The sequence below is a fragment of the Lepisosteus oculatus genome, chromosome 21, assembly GCF_040954835.1.
Source record: "Lepisosteus oculatus isolate fLepOcu1 chromosome 21, fLepOcu1.hap2, whole genome shotgun sequence".
NCBI lineage: Eukaryota > Metazoa > Chordata > Actinopteri > Semionotiformes > Lepisosteidae > Lepisosteus > Lepisosteus oculatus.
This window is the reverse complement of record NC_090716.1, coordinates 15,020,258-15,044,270: the sequence shown is the minus strand read 5'-3', so window position 1 is coordinate 15,044,270 and position 24,013 is coordinate 15,020,258. Positions and strand designations below refer to the sequence as shown.

Sequence of the window (24,013 nt, the reverse complement as noted above, 5' to 3'; positions counted from 1 at the left end):
TGGACACTCCACTGCTTCTGATTCACTGATTCTATCAAACATACAGCCAAGCAAATTAACCAAAAAAGATGGACTCTGGCTCAGCTGTGGTCCAGGGGTGCACATAGTAACCTGGTGTATCCTGCCAAAGAACAACATTTAGTTAAACCTACTGTATGAACCTTTGATTAACCATTTGGTCCATAATGTGTTTTAAACCTCACTATGCTGCCTAAATTGCAGTTTATTAAAATAATTTAATATACTGTATGTCTGTCACATTTTTCTTAAATAATTTTTATTCTCATGGATATTTTGCAATTTAATATAAATCTGGTGAACAGTGAGATTTGCTGATAGGAACACACACATTAGGTGTAAATGTTTTTTGTTATATACTGTATACAGTTTTGTTCTTTAAAAACATGTCAGCAATAATGAACAAGGAAGAATAAACATGCTCCTCTGACCTACTGACCCATCACTCAATTTATATTTTGACACACTTTATTTAAAAATAAAGTTAATTCATAATTAATATGAATTATAGTGTTGATCTGGAGAGTACTTATTTACAGAGAAAGGAGTTTTACTAGAGAAATCTGTGTGAAGTATACCTTGTACAAGGGCACAACACTAGTAGTACTGAAAGTTACATGGGATTTGAACCCACAACTGTCATGACCGACCACAATCAGAATCCAACCATCTGCTCGTCTTGCAAACAACCCCACATTGTTCTCAATCAGACTCCAGCTCTTTCCAATTCCAACATACGCCGTCGCATTAATTAATAAACCAAGCAGATCTTTCTTTCATCACTGCACACTCCACTTCCCGGATTACTTAAGCCCTCACCACCTAGACCTCAACGCTCAGTTTTGGTTTTCACCTAGCGGAGCTCCCCTTCTCACTCTTGAGATTTCTTTGTGATTTACCTGACTCCTGAGCCTTTGGCTTCCTGACCTTTAAACCTGCCTTTGACCACGGCCTTTGATCTGCGATTCGGATAAGTACACTCGGGTTTTCCCTCTACTCCTCTATCGGTTTTGCTTTCTGTGAGCCAATGCACAGAGTCCTTAAGTTCATCTGGCTTGTAGCGTAACAACATGTCCAAAGCCTCATCCGTCTCCCCAGCTGCCTTTTGTCACTTGTGCTTTTATATGTAAGTGTACTCAAGAGATTTCTCTGCTCATGGGGGTAGCTCCCAGCTAACAAAAGACATTGTTATTTACCAATATACAGTAACTGGAACACCATGGTTTGATTATACTGTATATGACATAGATTACGAACGGGTGGCACATTCCTTTTGTCACAGAGGTTACCATTGCTGCCTTGCAGTTCTGGGGCTCATGGTTCAGTTTCAGATGTGTGGTGCACCCCTGGGTGCTCCAGTTCCCTAGGTAGGTAAACTGGCTTCTGGAAAAATTGGCCCTGGTGTGGGTGTTTGTGTCTGTGTGTGCCCTGTGATGGACATCCTGACCAGGGTATATCCTGCCTTGTGCCCATTACTTTCTGAGATAGGCTCCAGCTCCACAGCAACCCTGAATTTGCAGTTAGAAAATGGAGGAATGAATGGGAGTTCTTTCTAAGGCATTACCTAGAGACGTTCTATAAATGCTGTCAGCATTCCAAGATGTTACAAAAATCCCCATCCAACAACTAGAAATTACATCAATGTCTTAATGTTAAACTGTACATAATATCATGCTTTTGCATTGTCGCATAATATACAGTAGTAAAATAATACTAGGTGACATTACTAATCCATGCCGTATAAACATTACAGAAACACTGCACTTCAACAGAACCATATGAAGTTGAGGACCTGGTTTAACAAATATTATTACTATAGCAACAGCTGACATGCAGTAGAAGCAACATATAAATAGACTTATGAAGAAGACATGTTTCATGGATTAACTTGAAGTACTTTACATTCTAGTTCTTTGTTACCATATTGTCTTCTAGTTCCATCTGAACTATATGTCAGTTAACTGAAATGTAAAATTAATACTAAGAGCAGTTCAAAACCAAAATCCAATTATTAAACAGATGAAAACAAGTAAAACATCCTACATAAACAAATAGTTGGGCTTTAAAGTTTCCAGTTAACTAATCTAAAGAGGAGAGAGGGTTCACATTAACCCTGCATGAGAGTAAAAAGTTGCAGAGTTAGGAAGCATTTTAAGAAACTACAGTATAGATTATTTAAATCTAGAGAGACTTTATATTTTAGGACATTTGGAAACCTGAAATCAGATTTATATCCCATACTGTATGTGTTACACATACTAGAGAAATGTATTTTACAGATTTGATTTGATCAGTAATTAAAGCTAAACTGTAAAACATTCCTTCTGAATTCTTGACATCTTTGTTTCCTAGTAGGATATAAAAAATAGTACTATACACAGTACAAGCCACAAGGTAATATACACAAAAGAGCACAATACTGCACAACCACTCAAATGCAAAAAGTTAAAACAAGCACATCATGCTTATCATGGCTTACTAATAGTGCTCATACTGGCATCATTCATCCTTTCGCTCTTTATTTATTTGACTTTTTTATTTCTGTTAAGTGTTTCATTGGAGTTCTTCCTCTCCAGTTCCCTATGCAGTGCAATGTTTGTGGAAATAACTTAACAACTGTTAATTTTAGAAAGAAGGAAAACACTTACTATATGTCGCCATTAGAGGTGTTGTTGCTTCCGGACGACTGTGGGGGAGAAAATGTTGGGATCGTGAGAGAGAGGCCACTCAGTGAAACCTCAGTGAAGTTCACTAAAGAAGAATTGTGTTTGTTTGAATTAGTGACAAGCTTTATACAACTTTAAAATCCTTTAAAAAATCTCTCAATGCCTCCTCTTTCCTGCACTGGCTGCTGGTTGTTTATCTCATGTACAGTATTTGTATCTCTTTAATGTTGTGACATACACCTGGCTTGGATTTACTGTATTTATGAAGGTAAGATGAAATAAATGAATTGGGTTTTAACGTAGTCTAGTTATTCTATCTCCCACAGCTTCACTCCCCTGAATCAGTAGAAGTGTGTCACTGAAAATAAGCCTAAAGAAAGTAGAAAGTGATTTTTTGTATCTTCCCCAGATTTAGCAAAGAAGCTAGTGCTGGAGCCCACAAGACTTCATTACATGATGACTGACAATATATGTTTCGTTTCCATTCCTTTCAATTATAGCAGTTTTTTATTCTCAGTATTTGTTTAGGTGAGAATAAGATTTCCTTGCATGTGGTTATATAAATGTCATTTAACAATGTGATTGTATCATGCAGGATTTTATGATACCAGCCCTCGGATTCTACAAATTACGGTAGCAATACTGAAAAATCTTATGGTTGTTGTCAACAGAAGTTCAGCCTCATAGCAGGGCAAACAGTGTTAAATGATAATGTGACCATGTGGTTTCCTGAATGTCATTTTACAATGTTTTCACAGCCTCCCCTGGAGTCTACAGATTTGTGTTGGAACTACATTACAGTATATTGATCTGTTGTCACAACAGAAGTGCAACGATGCTGAAATGTTGCCAAAACACGATTTAGTTAGCTGGGCTTACACTTAGTGGAGCTTATTATGGGGTAGTGCCATAAAGCGCCAGGCCTCTGCCTGCCATAATGAAGATCCATTCCCAGAACCTTTGCCCAGGCCCTTAAGTGTTTAGTGCTGAAATAAACCATCTGCAACTCAGTGCTGAAGACCTCAATCCACTGATCGTGAACTGTTTTATTCACAACTGTTGACCTGATGTCAAAATGAGTGATTTGTTTATGCCCCAGTTTCTGTGTTACTGTGTTATTCTTTTTTTAACCAATAATTCAAGAGAGTAAAACAAAGCTGTCAAACGCAGGTCTTCAAGAGCCATGGGGCCTCTTAGGTTTCATTCCAATTTGAGCATAACGGTGTTATCTAAGCCTGACATAATCAATTTATATTTCAAACTCTTTCAGTTACAATGTTTAAAATCTGTAATCAACAGATTCCTTACTATATTTCTTTCAGGCCCACTCCATTTGAAATAAAGCCAGTGTCACGCCCTCTGCAGCCAGAGGGCGCTCCTTCTCTGTCCTGTCCCTAGTTTCCGGTCTGCTGTCCTTCCGGTCCCTCTCTTTCCCTTGGGCTATATATTTCAGGGTCTTGCACTCTGTCCTCGCTCAGCATTGACGTTCGGATGTCCTGAGACCCGCCTAGCACCAGGGCGCCCCACGTCCGCTCCCTGAGGGCATAGGTTTCTATACGGCATTCCTGAACTCTTTACACTAATGAGCCCGGGCCTTTTTCCCGTCTCGCCGCTACGCATATGGGTCTTTTTCTGCTCTGCTGCTCCCCACGGTTAGTCCCTTTGGACGTCCGTGACAGCCAGCCTGTCCTGGGTATGCTCCGGGGTCTAATTCTGATAGGCTGAGCATACTACACCTCCTGCAGGAGGCACCATGGGGTCACCCTTACCTAATGCATTAACCACCTCAACAGGGACTCTACTCCAAGGTCTTCCCAGACTGCCGGGCTCTTCCTGTCATGAAGAGCAAACTCAGCAGCCCTGTGGAGCAACTTCATTTCTGCTGCTTGTACACTTGATCTTGTTCTTTCAGTCACTCCTCAAAGCTCGTGACCATAGGTGAGGATGAGAATGGAGATCAACAATGATCGACAATGTCTGAAAACCGAGAGCAACAATTTCCAGCAGCATACTGGGATTGTGTAATTTGTGTAACACATTGTGTAACAATGTGCCTTGGATTTTTTGCAAAATCTCAGAATTTGAGGATCACTTGATATAATAAATACATTAACAATTCAAGATGACATCCTGCATGTCAGAAAATATCACATCCTGACATCCCACTCCAAGCTGCACAAAGTTTAAGTACCAAGGTGCTTGTAGAACATCAATCACTGGTTCAGAAACACTGACAAAATCTTTTTTTTCAAACACCAATGCAAATCCTTTAGCATTTACTATATTTGTTTCACACTGGCGACAATTGTGACCTGAGAATTCAATGAATTATTTTCTTTTTGAAGGCTTCAGTGCATTTGTATTACCTCTCAGTATGAAAATAAAGCCTCTATTATCTGACTACCATGCCAGGTCAGAGACAATTCCCCCTTTCACACTGCTAAAACCACATGAGTGCGACATTTCAGCTGACTTAGAAGGTGGTCCAGTGCCAGCAAAAAAGGAGGAGAAAAAGCCAAAATACCCAGGAGAAACACTTTACTGCATTAGAACTATAGAAAAATGTAAGGTAACAATGTTAAAAATAAAGAAAATGATATTTTTTTAGTTAAAAATGTGTTACGTATTTTTCTTCAGTGTGAATACACTCATTTCTGGTATTATGCATGCTTCAATAAGGTGAATTGGCTGTAGCACGATTGATTTATTAGGGAACACTTTTCCCATGACACAGACGTACTGTATGTTGGCTATAAGGCAATTTAGTGATACTGGAACTAGTCACATGCGTAGAATAAAAATGTTTGCCTCAGTGCAGCAACACTTGTCTGGGATCTGGGATGCAGGATTATTCTCTCATGCATGTGCCTGCATATGCAACAAAGTTGTATGTTTGTGCTCGGCTATTATATTATCGTTTTTTGGGAACATAGTCTCTCAGAGATACTAAATGTGGGTGTGGGAGAGCAGGTACTGTACTGGCTCAGAGACTACTGTATATTGTCTTTAAGTTTGCACTGAATGGCCAGTGTCTCCCTATTGACTGATGTCTTTCTTGTCTTTTGTCTCATTGTTCTTTTAAGCTTCCTCCCATAGATCAAAGGTCCTCCTTGCACAGATGCTGGTTACTTACCTCACAGCTCAAAGGTGACTTGTGTGATTGCATAACACGTTTAACTGGGCATTCAGTTAAAGACTCAGACTGAGATGGGGCTCTAGAACAAGGTACGAATACACAATGATATTACACCTGGCCATCTGCACACAGCATGTTGTTAGCTCTGCCCAAGCTTGTTGGCTGACCCAAAACATCAAGTGACACTTCCACCCCCACGAGGAGGAGTACCAAGCCCTGGGTGGGGGAGCTTCAGAAACCTGTTAGGTGGACTTTTAGCTGCTTTAGAGAATGGAGATGCTGGACTGTTCCTATGGGACATTTGGGTTTTGGTAACTGGGATCCATGAGGTTCTTGTGCTGGTTTGTGAATGGTATCCCTTGTGGATAATTTGTCTCATGTGTTCTGTGTGTCGAGTAGGCAGGTATAGATATATTTGTATTATGGGGATACTTTTGTTTGTGATGAGTAGATTGATGGACTTGATAAAAAATAATTTAATACAAATTTTAGAGTTCCAATGAATGGCATGAGTATACAGTTAGTGTGTGTGGCGCATGTGAAAAGAAAAGGAAAGCCATTACTCTAGAACAAAAGCTTTATGTTATAAAGCAAAATGAGAGAAATAAAAGAACGTGATATTATTTACGCTACCTGGCTTTGCAGTGTACTGTATATTGTTAAAAATATTTCTTATGAATAATGGCGTCTAACCCTCGCCCACTACAGAAATGTCAGCACAGAGAAGTAAATCCTGATGCATATTTTGACTTATTTCATCTGTTTTTTCAGTTCCCTGCTTTAAATGATCACAAAAACACAAAAGAAACTACAGAAGCAATATATTCAAACTAATATGACCAAACACTACAGAAAAAATACATTTGTTATTGTGAATCTGACTCTACCCCTTAACCCAGTGGTTCACAACCTGCGACCCACCCCACACGAAAGTGCGGCCTGCAACATCTGACCCCTTTTTTAATAAATTACATTTGTTTGCAGTTGATTCCTTTGATAAAAAAATGATTTAAAAAATAGGTAGAGCTTGCAGTGTGTTCTAGTCAGGTAAAAAACTTTTCTGAATAGATTCACTGGTGATCAGGTTAATTTTCATTCATCTTTTACTTCATTAAAGTGCTGCAAGTGGGCTATAACGAGCGTCACTAGAACATACTTTCATATCACCCTCACCATCGTGCCCGTCATACGTCTGAGCGCAAAGAATAGCCCCCTCACAGCAGTTCATATAAAAAAGGAAGAAAAATTGATGGGTTTTTTATAAGGGGTGAAAAACGACATGGGCCATGGGCCGTGATTGATAGAGATGGGCGGCCTTTCCGTTGGCTTTGTAGTCCAATTCTTGATGCTTGCAAAGCGTACAACGTAAAAATACATTTTGATACTACTACAAGAATTTTGACAAGCAATACCCACCTGATTCAAGTGACAGGTCTCTCAAGATAAATAAAAAAGTGCTATTGCCAAGCAGAAAATCTTATGAGCTACTTTACTTTAAAAGTGTCCCAGGCGGTGACACTAGCCACGTTCAAAATTTCGTGGCTACTTGCTCAATATGGCAAACCATTCAGTGATGGTGATATATATATTAATACAGAGAGAGAGGATGGAAAAGTTATGGTGTAGTACACAAGGTTGCTTGAAAAACAGGACATTTCAGACAGAAGTCCTTCATCAGCTGTGCAACTTCAGAAGCACTTTCCTTATACAGTACATATACTGTACATACAGTACATACACATGGTTAATAGCTATTATAATATTATAAAGTACTATTATAATATTATATATTATAATATAATATTATAATAGGTATTATGCACACAGATCAGGTAGGCCTAGTAGTGATTAATATTTGCGGCCCGCGAGACTTGCTTTTAGCTGTGATTGCAGCCCAGTTGATAAAAAGGTTGAGAACCACTAACCGCTTAATTTCCATTAGTAACGTAAAGTTTCCCAGGAACAAACCTATCGCATTTTAACAGAAATTCCTGCATTTCTAATTAACCTCTAAGAAATGTAAGAACACCTACAGAAATAAAGCTACAAACTGGGTTAATGCTGTCAATAGGTTTGAAAAACAAATCCACTACAGCTTTCATGTTGTGTACCTTCATATTGTTTCATGCATGTAAACTGTGTGTTTTTATTCAATGTCTCAATTGTAAAAATATCGAACATCACTAGCAGGGGGACTCTGCAAGAAAACAAACTTTCCCACTGCAGGGACCCAGTCTTTCCAGTTTGTCACATACAATTGAGGAAGTGGATAGGATCGAGGTGAGGACAGTAAAGAATATCCTTTTCACTTTGTGGGCATATGGCAGAAACCTGAACACTATCACTCTAGTTATCCTCAGGCAATGCGATAAGTTGCTTAACAACATCATAGTCATTTTTACTCCAGCACCTATTAGAAAGTACATTTTCCCTGAAATATTGCTCTGTAATGGGAGTATGGATTGGAATGCCCTGTGGAAAACAAGCTGACTTAATTGCATTCAAAAAAGGCCAATTTCTCAATCTCTATAGCCAATGCAGCAAAAATGAAATGTACAAAAAATAGCTTTCATGGCTTTCAAACTCTATTTCTGATTTTAATATACTGTATCAGCAACCTGTATAAAAATGCTAAAGAGTCGCATCTTAATGACTACATTTTGTAAAACTAAAAAACTAATTATGTTCACAAAATACTTAGATAACTGGAAAAAAATGACTGACTTAAAGGAGTAAGGATAGCAAATTGGTCCTCTTTGGTCAATTAATATATTGTGTCTTTGCACTGAATGCCACAATGCCTAGCTTTACCATTAATGTACGACAGTCAGGAGACAAAGAGCTGTTTAAGCAGCAAGGACCATGAGTTTGTCCTGCAATATTCATCCAGCTACAACATTGATGCCTATACGCTCCCTTACATATCATCTCAGCAACTGTCTAGACAGTATTTCACCTGGCCCCCTTTGCGGTTTTTGGCAACTCCATGAGGACAACTTGTAAATACTACAACAGGTCCACTCTCTGTGTGTCTTATCCTTCTTATCTCCCTTTCTTCATTACCTACCAAGGAAGGCCCCCACCTGGTGTATTTGACTATTCCTTTTCAGCATAGAACTGATTTCCACCAGTTCCTTCATGCCCTCACTGGACAGTAATTTGTTAGACATAATTGAAACAAAAACATCATTATCATCATCATCATCAACAACATCATTTTACCAAGGATAGATGTTGTATCTTAGAAACCATATTAGACTGTCATATTAAACAGTCTATCGTCTGGGTCTGTTCATTACTTCACTTATTTCTCACCCAGGTTTGTAATACTCCACTGGCTCAGGGTTTCAGAGCTTCACCTTCTCTTGTAAGGTAAGAAGCTTTGCAGATGATAAAATGGCATGATGACATGGAGGTTAGCGCTGCTCATTCACATTTCTTTGGTCCTGGGTTTGAGGATGAGTTCTGCTATAGCATGGGGTGCCTTCTATGTTTGCATGTGTTCCTGTGCTCCCTTTCCTACCACAGTCCAAAGACATGTTGACATGAAGACCCAGTAACTGTGAGTTCAAAGAAATTATTCAGCACTTAAGGAAAAAATAATGCTTTTTGAAACCATCCTCTGTACTATTTCTCTTCTCTGCCAGTAAAGAAAACCACTACCGTTTTGACGCTCTTTGGTGAATATGGCTCCTTCCAACAAAACATCTATGAAAAATACTTGCCGACAATCAATCATAAGCAGATGTTAGACCCGCATAAACAGTGTAATACACATGAAAAAAAAAATAGGTCAACAAAAATGTATGTGCTGTACATATTTAAATTCCATTTTCTTTCTCGTTTTTCTTACTGTCCAGTTATTTCAGGGAAGAATGCATAGAAACATTAGCATTTCTCTAGTTTTGCTATTATTTCTCCAGCCTAGAAAAAGATGACAAATGATGAATAAGCACCTTAGTTAAGTTACTTCCCCAATCTGCTTCTTAACTTGCCTCTGAGAAACTCATGACTTTTGCTCCCAATGCTGACTAAATTAGTGCTATGCTACAGAGCTAATGCATGCAATCTGAAGAGTGCTCATTGCCTCTCTTATCTGTTGTACCTGTTGACATCAGCAGGCCATTGCCTTCCAGTAAAAGGAAGTGACTTCAAGTCTTATACAGGAATGGCATTTCCCTTGGGAAAACTATTTAAAATTGCCATGGCCACCTAACGTCACATAACATTGCTTACTTCCTAGTTTCCATTTTTTCATGAAGACACTTAATTTCTGCACAGCTGTGACACAAATGTGTTAAGGTGTCTTTATTGAGTGTTGCCTTTTGGCAACAAGGGAAGTACTGCATTCAGCTGTCACATGTGCTCCAGCCAGCCATGCAAGACGTGTAGGGAGAATATAGATCCAAACTAGTGTGTCTTGGAAGTGATATGATATTTTAGTTGGAAAGTTTGAGTACTAGCAAATCATCTATAACAGTACAACAGGATATAACATACAGTAGTAGTTTTAATTTAATGATGTTTAATGACAGAAGAAAAGGAAATGGGAGATTGATCAGTATTTAGGAATTTACACAGGAAGATTAACTGATAACAACAATGCACAGCAGCTGCTGCAGTGCCATGGTATCCAAAGAGTGTAAAAGTACAACGCAGCAACTGTTTGAAGTACTCTTTAAAGAGAGCTACTTAATCAAAATGTGAAATTCTATTAGGCCAGGTCCTGGCAGAAGCATATTTTATTACACTTTATTCAAAATGTTTTTTTAAATCTGTTTATTAGCTTATCAAGCTACAAACACTCCTACATATTTAGTTCTGCAACTGCTGCCAAATGCCCTACGTACTGAAAATGGTACGACAGATATAATATACCTGCATTACCACAGCTGTCGTGTTACAATGTGCATCAGACAGATGCAGTCTTTTTTTCATTATCTGGACCTATTATGGATTAATGCAATTCATTGTGCCAGAAATTAAGGCACCAGAAGCTAAATATCATCTCGGTGTCAAGGAGGCTAATTTAAATACACCATTATTCCATCACTATTGCATTTTCCAAATTAAATGAACAAATAAAACACATTTATTTCCCATTGACTTTAGTCTTTTTAATGAGTAGTTAAAAATAGAAAAATGAGAATGCACACAGTTTAGTGTATAATTAATTGAATGCCAGTTAACAAAACTGTACAAACCCTTGGTTCACAAAAGGAGAAAATGTGATAAATTTGAAAATGAACATGCAGATTCACCCACAATATCAAGCACATTATATGTTTTTTTGTATAACTGACACGTTATATGCACTAGAATTTCTGTACAAACGTTTCTGTGATCGGTTAACGTGTTTGGCGAAAAAGCACATTTAAAAACTCACACAGCACATGCATACTAATGAAGAAGGCTAGATGGCCCTTCCACTACTCTGCTGAAATCTAGTTCACACTCTTTTTTCCTATTTTGACCCAGCTGCCTTCCAGTTCTTCAGAGAGACAAAGTTTCTGCAGTGTCGCCTTAGCGACCATTTTCCAGCTGGCATTACTTCCTGTCCTTGGTTACCATGCCAACCCCTAAGAGGAAACATCACCACAGGCTAGACTGTGATTCAAAGAATGTTTTTTTTTTTCTTTTAAAATGAGGATTATGCACAAAGTATGTACCCAGGAGGAAATGTTCTTATTAACAGAAAGGACACTTCCATATAAATCAACTTAATTTTTATGTTCTGATTAATTCGTTTTCAGTTGATAAGATTCAGCGATCCAAAGAACAAAAATGTTTTCTGAATGGTTGTCTAATGCAAATTAGACACGAAGATGTGTTTAGGGAGACATGTGACCAAAGATGTATGCCAGATTAACAGAGAAAAGTCCATGGCACTTGTAGAATCTGCTGAATAGCTTTAACAGACTTCATTAGTCTTACAATGGTTGCTGTTCAGATGTGCCTTTTCAGAAAATACTTCATTATTTAATTTAGGCTTCTGTCATTTTACATTCCTGTAGTAAACTGTTTTTTTTTTTCATAATGAATTCATGAATTAAATTATTCTCATATTGCAATAAATGAAGGAGTAAGTCATGAGAAGATGTCAGGAGTGGATAAAGGTGCTGAAAGGAAAAAGTTTGACAGATTTTTGCTCCACTGCAGAATTTCCTATACTTTTCAGATTTTAAAACAGAATCCCTCCTGTTAAAATCACAGAATCACTGTATGATAATGGTTACCCGGTATTCTCTATTCAAAATGGCTTGAAAACATACATGGTATACTGTACTTGCTACCCTAAATGGGAAGCTGTTGACCCTTGAAATGTTAACACAGTTGACATAGTGGGTCCTCTCCTACTGTATATGAAAGACTATACTGTAGACACATGCATGGAGTTGTTTGTGTTATAAAAAAATCAACTGAAAAAATCAGAACACAGAAAGATGCATTCAAAAGCATATTATAGGTAAAGCTTAGGCTGGTATGTAATTCCATATTTGTTTCAGATTATCCTCATTTACTCTTTAAATGGCAAGAGAAATCTTTCTTAACCCTTTCACAATAGCCTCAAGCAAAAAAAAAAACAAGTGTTAACACCATTGCCTGTACCGCAGTCTCCATGTTCTCCTTCCCACAGAGAGGAACCTCTCACTGAAACATTCCCATTCTCATGTAAATTAAGAAACAGCCCACCCACGTTAAACTCAGCTTCATTCCGAAATGTTGTCTAAGACCTTGGCCTCACATGCCCGTGTGCTGTCTAACACTTTCATTCAGCCAGATCAGTCCTGGCCAGTTCACTCCTTCCTCTAGCTGCTGACTTCCTCTGCCAGTTAATAATTACAGATCAATTACACACTGAGATGCAAATTTTCTTTCTTGGCCTTTTGCTCAATGAGTTACTGTTGCTACTTTTGCCTAATTGTCACTAATGCATTGGCTATAGTGCAAACACATTAAAGGCACACATTTTTGTGAAAACAAAAGTATCCGTATGGTTTTAACTTCAGTAAATACTAGTACAGTGTAAATAAAATACTGTACTGTACATAAAATCAACACAGAAGAAGCCACTGATAATGAGTATTTGGGTAAAGTGAAAAATAATTACAATAAAGAGAGGTTAAAATGGGCACGTACTGTACGTCAAGAAAACTTGTAAAAGAGGGAACTGCATCTGTATCTTCAAGAAAACCCTTCAGCCTTTAAAAAACATACTGATATGAAATACTTTAAAGAAATTATCAACCAAAAGAAGCATGAAACTATATAAAGTATACAGTATATACACACACAAGACAATAAATGTAGAAATAAACAAATAAAACAGCCTGAAACATCATAACATCATCAGCCAAGCTGGAATTTTAACTAAAATATATTCTATTTAAAACATTACTACTTGGTGATTCTGTCCTTTGTAGCTTAATAAACAAACAATCCATCAAAAGCATTCATTGACTGGGGAAACCTGTCTACAGATGCTTAATGTCCTGATTGTTAATGAGGTTACACAAAATAAAATCACCTCCTTGTGACTCTGAAAAAGATCCACAATGTGTCTGAAGTAATAGATAAAGACGTTGTGGGCGAAGTTTTTCATAAAGCCGCCAGAAGAACTTTTCATTCAATGATTCAATTTTGTTTTGGGGAAATGAGTTATGTTCAAATAATGAATGTAACAAATTTAAACATATTTTTCTAGAATTGTATGGTAGTCTTCAACCTGGAGTATTTAATTATGATGTACACAGCAAACGTGCATCCCACCTTATTGCTCTTTATCAAATATTGAATCAATGAGTTGAAAAATATTCTGCACACAGAACAATTATGGGAAGCTACAGCAATGAGCATTTCTGTATTTTACTTGCTTAACATTTTTATTCACAATATCCATGCATCGAACAAAACCATGTGTGCCATCTGTTACACTTTTAAAACTGAATTTCTAATAAATCAATTAGAAGCTGTGAATTTGTACATGTGAAAAACAATTATACCACAAATTACTTTAATGACTTACACTATTCTTTTGACAGCCTTTAGCTTAATTTAATCACATTCATCAACATGCAGAATGAAACCACATGCCAGCCACATACTGTACAGTACAGACTGAAAATAAATCTGTCACATGCTTCTTCTAGTATTTTACCTAAACGTCAGTGTAAAAATGTAAAATTTTGAATTATAAATTTTAAAGAAAATTTACAGGAGAGATGTTAAAGAGCTAAGAGCCTTAAAGCATCCAGTTAACTCCAACATGAAAAGGAGACTTCTTCATATCCACATACTATATACTGTACTGTTAGCCTCCAGTAACTGACAATATTTTAAAGCATATCCTTGTTTTCAATATATCATAATAATTAAGATTTTTGTTTGTTAATTTATTAGATTTAGGAGGTTTGGGTGAGTTGTTTAGACGTTTATCCAGTTTGTTGGCACTTTTTTGTTGGCATACATTTCTCATTAATTAAATTTACCAACTCAAATATGTATTTTGCAATAGCAAAAAAACAAAGAACTGACACATAAAAATAACACTTTTGGAGTGAGCCACAAGACCTGTTAATTGAAACATTGAAATCCTCTCTTAATTTGATGTTAGTTTCGGCTATAGATTAGATCATCATGCAAAGTGGTTTGCAACAAGAAAGGCAGATCTGGTAAATAAAAAAGCCTGATTGGAAGCAATATCCAATGACCTGTCCCCCCCTTCAGGCCCAGTCCTCTTCGCAGTTATCTGTCCTTGCCATTCTGCACCTCACCTGTTTTCACACTGAAGGATTATTCGTTCATTTCATTCCTAAAAAATAAAGATGGGGAGGCTTACAAAAAAAAACAAATAACTGGAGAGTGTATAAAAAACAGACTTTGAGGGGTTCAAGACACTTCAGAATTCCATCTTTTACATACTGACGCTGATATATTGTGTAATTGATATGCTACATACTGACACTAACAGAGACAAATGCTGGAGAAATCTGAGCACATGGACATTTTTCATACAAGAGCACTCACTAAAGATCAAGGGCTCAAACATCAAGGGATGTTATGTTAAACATGTACTATTCACTAGTAGGACCTAGACTTTAATATTCTTTAAGAATATTGTGTACAAATTAATGTGGTCACTGCATTACAAAAAAAAAAGCCCAGACCAGAGAAGATTGACCAGAGACCTTTCCAGAAGCAAAGGAATATCTTTTACTGACAAACTAAATCATCCAAACTTTTTTCGGTCTAGAACAGAGAAGAGAACCAGGGTATCTGAACCAAGTATTCAAAATTCTCAAAAGCATTAACAAAGTGAATTTTGCAAAATAAATAATAAAAAAACAAACCAGAGGGAAAATATGTGGAGGACAGGGATTCCTTTCTTGAAGAAAAGACAGGATACTATTCTCAAATCAATTAGCTACCAATTACAAAACAGGCTACATGGTCCAAATAACAAATCCTTTCATTTGTAAGTTAAATAGTACTTAGAATTGCTGTTATGGTATGGTATGTTATTTTGATGCATGGTATACATGAGTTCCCCTATGATGTACAAGCCTGTACAGAGTGAAATCTTTTTTCGCTTGACTCTACAAGAGTAACTCTGGAGGGTCTTCAGTCTGGTTTGGAAAGCTACCTCCATTACAGTCCAGAGAAATTTAAGTAGAATTATAAGTCATGAATGAAAGTAAGACTGGAAAAAATAGATACAATAATGGGTTCAACAAAGGGTTTGACAGTAAAACTGAGTATTGCTTCAGATGAATGACACAAGCATTTCTTTCATTACAAAAGCCTTTGTTTTAATGCCTATTTTACTACATGATATGATACAATACACTTTATTAGTCTCTAAGGGGGAAATTAAGTTGCCAGCAAAGATCATGGACATACAGTAAATGAACTTAAAAACACTACACAGACGTGACAAGAATAAAACAGACATACTTTATAATGCAGTAAATTGATCACACCATATGGTGCACTATTCTTAAAACAAGAACAGTAAAAAAACAGTAAAAGTCAGGTAAAAGAGAATCTCCTAAAACCTCTCTGTGAGGCATCATGGAGCTAAAAAATCTGTGGGCAGAGGGCACCTGCCCTCTTACTAACTTAATAACTAATGCTCGGTCAGGGTCTGTCTTCTGTGTGTTACATCCCCAACACACAGATGCTTAAAAAAAAAAACACTTCTACTTTTTGCTAACGTCAGTAATTATATTTTATCTATGAGTTCTACACACATCAGTCCAACAGATGACCTGAGGGCCAGGAGCATGCTCTATTTTCTACAGTTGTCCACACACATTTTGTGTCACTGTCCTATTATATATTTTGGAATGTATTGCTTTTCTTTCATACGTTTGTTGAAGTAATATGCATATTTATTGGTAAAAAAAAATGTCCTTCCTCCTTGTCTCATTTTGGATTTGAAACTCTGCCTCTGGAATTGTTGGGATACATTTGCTTGAACATCATCGGCCTGAGAAAATGTGGCAAATGTCACTTCACACTTGAATGCGCACGTCTATTCAAATCATGCTTTAGCCCTGATTGTAAAATCTGCTTAATTCCCTGCATCACATTCATTCAGAACTGGGTTAAAAGATCATGTCATGAATTAAACACAGTACAAAACTGAGCAGCATATTCCACCAGGTTGTTCAGAGAGAATTTGTTACCATGAATTAAAGAATAAGTAAGCGAGCAAGGCACAGAGACCTCTTCAATAAAAGGAGCACATCCAAGCACTTGGTTCTGTTGACTTTTAACACTGTTTATGGATCATGAATAAGTCAAGGTAGTACACTGGAGATAGAAAGTGATGATTTAAAATGAGAAGCTGAGGACAGCAAGAATGTAAACAGTATATTTCTTTTCGTTTCCCAATCATTCAACTGATTTTAATTTAGATCAAAAGCAAACACTAAAAAGACCAAAAAGAACATCTACAAACAAATAAAATGTTATTCATGATTTAATTGTAGCAAATATCATACATACAGTGAGCTACCATCTGGTGGTTCATATACAGTATGCAAATCATTTTTTAAAAACAATCTGTATGTGTTGTTTTGGGACAGGGGGGTTACCCGGGGTTGGTAACCCCAAAAACATTCCACTTCTCCTACAGTTTTTATATACACTCTCCTACCTATGTATTACAGAATGGAATGTCCATAGGGGTGATGCATAATGTCCAAAATAGTGGTCTATCATATGGTACAGTATGTCCCATGACTCTAAAAGTAATGCAGAGCAGAAGTAGATCAGGCTTTTTTCCCTCAATTTGTTGACTGAAATGCAAGGGGCCTCACAAAATAAATGTAGCTCCGGTACACTGACGATGGTAATAGCAGACCTGCATAATGTGTAAATTCAGTTAGCCTCAGGGGTTTACTGTATACACAGATTGGCGCATAAAAAATACCAAACAGGAAGCACAATTCAGGCTGCAATGATACTTTAAAAGGGATCCGAAAGGACAAATATTGGACATACTTACTATTCTGTATATACTGTTTATATTCTATATTCTATTTACTGTTATGGTATATAAATCCAGAGTAACAGTCACAAATACACAAAAACATCCACATGGGAATAACAACATGCTAAATAAAATATTTTGGATAATTAGGCAAAAATCTTGGGACAGGATGCAAAGTTCCGGCAATCTGATGTTTACACACAGTCATCTTCTCTGTTACAGCAGAGACAAATGTGTGTTTCTTGTTAATAATTTACTTTCTTACTGATTCTGCTGCACATGGAAGCACCTTTTGACTGCTATTCATCTGTAGGGCACCATGACTGACAATTGTAGGGAGGAACATGGCACCTGGGATTTTGAATACTGAAATATTGCAGCAGCTGGTTGCAAATCACCCTAATGTCTACCATTTTTTCATCTCTTAGAACATGCTAGGATGACTGGTAGGCAGTGTTCGTGATTATCTTTGTTCAGTTGTCACCACAACAGGACAGAATTTTCAACTCCTTTGCAAAGGGTTTCAGATGGCCAGAGCTATAAAAAACATGGTAATTATAACTTTAATTAAGGCCAGTTGGCAACAGAACGTTCTGAAGATGCTTGGCTGACTATGGTTTGTGCTTTGTGGTGCCGGAAGCTTATCATGACCAAATCCTTACTCATCAACATTGATTTACATGGCAGCAGTGTGCAGCAAATGGAGGTTGTCTTTGTCAAAAAAATAGGAAGATATTACTTTTTACATTAAATCAAGGTGTGATCTGTATTTATTGACTCCAGAGAGAATAATTTGCTAAGATTTATGATGTTGGATGAGATTAGTTTTCTGGAGAAGCTTTGGGGTGCAATTGCTGAGCTTTGATCAGAACATGTTGTTGTGCAGCAAAGGCTTCCAGCTGTTTGTCCATTAGGTCACCCCCAAACACCCACTTTTTAAAACTTGGGAACACGTGCAGGGTATTCATCAAAGAAGCATGTAATTCACCCAGTTAAGTGAACTCTGGTTCCTTGAACATTACGAGGTCTTCAGATGTTTGTCCCATGTGATCTCTCAATTATTCAAGTAAAAAATGGTCTTTGTAACCTATTGTATTTCATTATAGAAGGTTTTTAAAAATCAATGATTTAAAGGCTACTTGTAAAACCTGCTGGATATGGGCTCTCCAGGAGTAGTGTTGGAGACCCAAGGTATACAGGATAGCCTAACTGCCAAAGCTATTAGACAGCATCTTTGACCAGTCCTTACACTGGGGACACAGGTAGCAACGCATTTCCAGCACTAGAGTGCTCAGCTCCTCCCAGCTAGAGCTGACAATGTACAAGTAAACTGAAACAATCCAAAGATACTTTAGAAACATATAACCACTGTGTTATAAGCACAGTGTTTTGTATACATGATTTTTATACATATCATGAATTGTATAATATATATAGTATATACATAATATACTTTCACTCCCAGTGGCACGTTGATTCATTCCTCCAATTAACTCAGTGCACATCTATTCGGTCGTGTTATTGATTACCCAAAACCACTGAGTGTTCATGCTGATGGGTATCAGTCTAAATAAACCCAAGTACACATTTTCTTTCACAATCAATACTTGAAGAGGTCCATCAAGAAGCTCTCCAGATGGCATGATGTACAGAATCATGATGAAGACCATACTTAAAAAGCTCACATCAATTATGCTTTACAGAGAAAAGGTGTTTCCCTGCATCTCGCAGGAAATGGCCTTGAAGATAATGAAGCAAGAACGGCCAACTGAACTGCCTAAGCTAAAAAAAGAACCTTACAGCCCCTCAATGCACAGAACCACATCCCACTGCTCCAATGCAGATTTGTAGGTTTTCCAGAAAACCACATATATTGAAAGTAGACAAGGTAGAAATTACTCTGGTCCAGGGACTTTAGTCTAAAGTATGTGACAAAATATGCATTGGAGTCCCGTCATATCCTAAACATCAGGAAGCATTATCAGGCGTGGCGGAGTTTTGTTTGCTATGCAGCTCAGGTGCTCAGGGGTATCCACACACTGTTGTCTGAATCTGAGATCTGACTGCATTAACTGTATAATCATGGCTCTGTTAACTAAAACTAATTTCTACTTGCAATTTTATGACTCTTATAGTTCCCATGGGCTCATTCATAGCTCATTCTCTGTTAGCACATACAAACCCATCTACTGTATATTCAAAAAACACAAAAAACTAACCTTCATATCCTTTTTAGCATTTTTCAAATAATATGTAACATAATATATCCAGTAGAAAGTCTCCACTAAGACTATGACGTTTAAATGTGTTATTAAATATACATACAGTAGCAGTGTGCTTGACTGTCCTTGAGCAATATCTTTATTCAGTAATATCTATTCTACTTTCTGCTTATTTCAATCAGGAAAGAACGACGGAAGTAGAAACAATGTCTGCTAGATCAGGCGACCATCACACCTACTGTCCTGTACATGTTTAGTCAATGCTGTACATCCTGTATACTTCAAAAAGAATGTCAAGAATTTTCTTTGAATTAGACTGGATTGCCAGTTAAAAGATATAAATTGTCTTAGTTAAGAAACAGACATGCAATTCAAGAAAGCACAGATAATGTTGCTGTTACCCCATATTTCAGAATACTGTTGTCAAGCTTCCCTGAAATCCCTTAAATTAAAAATAAAATCTATCTACCCGTATTTCCGTCTTTATTCATTCCTACAGGTAACCTCTAATGTTTCTTCACAAATATCACAACAGAGTTTTTTTATAAGAAATAATAAAGGATTCTACAAGAGTTTTTTGTAGCAATCTAATGTATTGCTAAAACTATTTACAGTACATACACACAATTAATAATATGCACTTTTTTACTGAAAACCAGTGGATTTTTTTTATATAGTGCTGCCACACACTACAAATTTATATTAAGTTATCCCAATATGGGTAATATGCACTCAAATCCTGAATACAGACCAACATACAGTAGTTGTACTTTCTTTTCATGACAATCACATTTTTGTTGCATCCTCAAGCTAAGTCGAACAGTGGCAGTGCTGTCTTTTGCTTTTCAACATAAAACAACTTATACTTTCTGCTCCTTGGCGTGTTCAGGTGTAGGGAAACCTGCACAGCATCCACAGAAGCGTGTCGCTATTGCTTTTTAGTTGCTGACTCTGCTTCAGATCTCTACTCTGGCAACATCAGAAGCAAGAAACGAAGCACAAGCATATTTAAACAAGTACAATGTGATGAAAAACATGTTTGATTCTATCAAGCTGTAATAATTCCCCTGCCTTGTACTGCCTCATGGGTGTTGCTTTCACTTCATTGGCGACAGATTGTATTCGAACTTGTGAGCCTGATGGTTTCATGCACAAAATTACTGTGCTGTACATGCACTAGGGACAGAAAATCAGCACTTTGGAGGTTGTAATGTAAAGTAAGTAAAGGCTTACTGAGCACTGTATCATAAAACCTTAAATATTACAAAAACAACTAATTTTCTGCATTAATATGATTTTGAGCTCTTTTTATATTGTTTTATTTGGTTTTAAAGATCAGTTTTTAATCATTAAAAAAATAATAGGTGACTCCTGGGGGATGCTCATTCAACCTTCCAATATCCAAAAACAGATGTTTGTGTGTGTGTGTGTGTAGGAGTGTTTAAAAGGTGAAAACCATGCCATGATTAAAGATGTTGATCTGAATGAAACGTTAAAACATGCCTTTATTTGATCATAATTAGGCTTATGTAACACTTCCCTTAGTGGAGTATCTTCCAAGGTATTAAATAAGCTTCAGTTTGTCCAGACTTCTGTGTCTTGTACTAACTGAACACACTCTGCATTAGCACATAACTCCTATCCTCTGTAATCATGTAGAAGGCATCAAACAGTCTAGCTCCAGGGTATCTTAAATATTTACTGCATGAATATAATCCAGTTCTTAACCTTAGATCTGGGGATTATAGCCTTCTCCCTCCCCTAAAGACCAGGCTCCGCACACTGGAAAAGACCGTATCAGTAAAACTCACTGTACAAATTCATTAAAGACTCTGTACCTGCTGAGACTTACAAAACTTGCTTAAAGACATGCCTTTTCACTAGAACCTCTATAGAACTAGAATTATTGTTATAAGTAACTGCTACAGTTTTAATCCTGGTTTCTTGCTGATTCTGTTGGGAATTATACAGTATGTACAGTATGGTACTGTACAGTACTTTGGTGTTGTTGAAGTGTGCTCATAAATAAAGTTGTAGTATTCCTATTGTTATAAAGTGGCTGGAAGATTTCACTCACAACCCTAATGTACATGTACTGTATGCTGTGGCACAGCAAAACCTGATGTGAGATCTGAAGGCTTACAACATTTTTATATACCTGCTAATAAAAATGTTCACTTAAAAAATGGTTAAAGCAAACAAATGGCAAATTAATTCTAATGGGGAATGGAGTGGATAGAGTCAGTATTTTACTAATATGGATAAGATTCACCAGTCTTTTAATGAGGTAACATGCAGAGATGTACATTCTAAATACACAACTGTGCTTGGAGGGGGACAATGGAGATTACCATAAAAATTAGTGTTATGTTTTTTTCCACAGTTTTTCAACCATAAACTCAGTTGAAATGGTACCAGGACAAGCATGTATACAGTTAAGCATGTTCTGTATAAAATGCACTTAACCCTTTTTTTTTTCTGTTAAAGGCAAAGAATTTCCATTATACAAACTTAGAAATTGTTTTTCCGTGTGTTACATAAATCTAGCTCTGTCATGCTTACTATTAGTACAACCAAAGGAAACAAGAACATGACAACCAAAAGAAAGTATTTTATATGAGTCAAAAATACAAAAAAAATATGTCATGAGGCATTCAGGCAACCAGAGACCGAGTGTCTCCTCCTTCCAATTTTTACCATCTGTTGTTTACATAGTTTACTCTCCAGAGTAGGAGAGAGAAAATAGTTTTTTTCAATACGGATATAGGTCTCTTTACTCAGCATAACACAGATCAGCATAGAGTTTCTGTTCCTATTTCCAAATGGTAACAATTGGTAAATAATTTCATTTGAAGACCTAATAATATGTTACATATAGTTCATGTTGTAGTGGATATTCAAAGTCTGTCTAGAATAAAACCCATAATTTATTTATCTGACAAATGGTTTAGAGCCCCTGACCAAATCAAAGCACAGAACTATTTGTCACTGTGGAACATACAGTATGTGTATGATATTATATCCATAGTGGTACAGTATGCTGTTATTTCCAGTTTGTAAAAGATTTCCAACAGGCAGGAATACAAAACAGTTGAAGCATTTACACCACCAACAAGCCTAATCCGTCTAAACTAGTTCACGTACACTTTGCACACTGTACTGAGAGGTTGTGTCTAGCTCCCAGTATTTGATCCAAAGAAGAGCTCATTTCTACAGAGAGCTGACTCACAAATACTTGCAAATATCAAAAATGTAACTGGCAATTTACCACTTAGGGCAGAGTTGAAACCGAACATAACTTAGTTGTCCCTCAGCAGAATCATCATCAATCAGTATGAGCTGCTACAGTACTTCCAAAAAATACATCATGCACATCATTACAGGTATGTGTTATATTCACAATGCACAACTCCAGCATCTCTAGCGGCAATGACTACATCACTCTGCTCCTCATATTGGTGTATTCCAGCTGTTACAGCTGCCATCTGAATGCATATATAGAGGTGCATTACCATCAACCATCTGCATTGTGCTGGTGTTCTCACATGTGAATGTCCTAAAAATGCCCATTCATTGAAATTATGACAGTCGCTGTAATGTCTTTGCGGTGCACAGGTACAGTTTATATGACATCTGAAGTTGTTTGTAACAGCCTGCTGGCACATTCCAGCTTGATGCACACCCAGAGCTTGATTACTCTCATCATTGGATAAGCATGGCATCACTGAAAATGGAACAGATTTCCTTGTTATGAATTCATGCTTGTGTGACACATCTTCCTCAACAGTAAGCAGTTACTGCTTGTGTCTCAGTGATTAAACTGAGTCTACATTTTGGATGTACAATTCAAGGAATTTGTGATGTGTCATGCTTGAATACTCTCCTTTATCACTAGTTGAAACATCAAACATATGTGAATCAAAAACTCCTGCATGGCATGTTTATACTGTATAACTACAATATTTAGATTGGACTTTTTTAAGTGTCTGTATATAATTGCTAAATATGAGTCAAATAATTAACTCAATTTTAAATCCATATTGTAAAAAAGTAAAAATATATATATATTTTAAGATAAGCTAAGGATACACAGAATCACCAGCTCCAATCATTCTACGGAACATCAGTCAAGTTTAACATTGGTTCCAAGTGGCTCTACATGAAAGGGTGGAGTAAACGATCTCAAAAGATTAACACAGCAGAGATGATCGTGCCTGGCATCTGCTCAGATGGAGGAGGGTGATGTTTACCTGCCAGCTCACTTGTAGTCACTTGTGTTCGCATTCCATTTCGGCAGCTGGCCACCCCTGCAAGAAAGAAAATGGCATTGCATTACAATGAACTTTTCTGAAATCTCAGATGTCACTCATTGTGAGGCTCGGTGCTTTGCCATAGTTCTGCATACAGGGCCCTAGTTAATAAGGCGCAGGAAAATGCTTTTTGTGAAAAGAGTTGGCATGAAGCCATTGTATTT

At 37.1% G+C, this 24,013-nt stretch overlaps 1 protein-coding gene across 7 annotated transcripts in view; it reads right to left on the bottom strand.

The window, feature by feature from the left end:
• The window catches only part of LOC102682408 (leucine-rich repeat-containing protein 4C), a 446,308-nt gene that overhangs the window by 15,972 nt on the left and 406,323 nt on the right, over positions 1-24,013 (bottom strand). For 3 of the 7 annotated variants that reach the window (XM_015338417.2, XM_015338416.2, XM_015338420.2), the window contains 2 exons: positions 23,790-23,846; positions 2,667-2,704 (listed from right to left, as the gene is read on the bottom strand). The gene's annotated coding sequence lies outside the window, so the exon portion shown is untranslated. Of the gene's footprint in view, positions 1-2,666; positions 2,705-14,179; positions 14,633-23,789; positions 23,847-24,013 lie in introns of those variants that run through there. The other 4 variants (XM_069181633.1, XM_015338415.2, XM_069181634.1 and 1 more) reach the window with 2 other exon arrangements.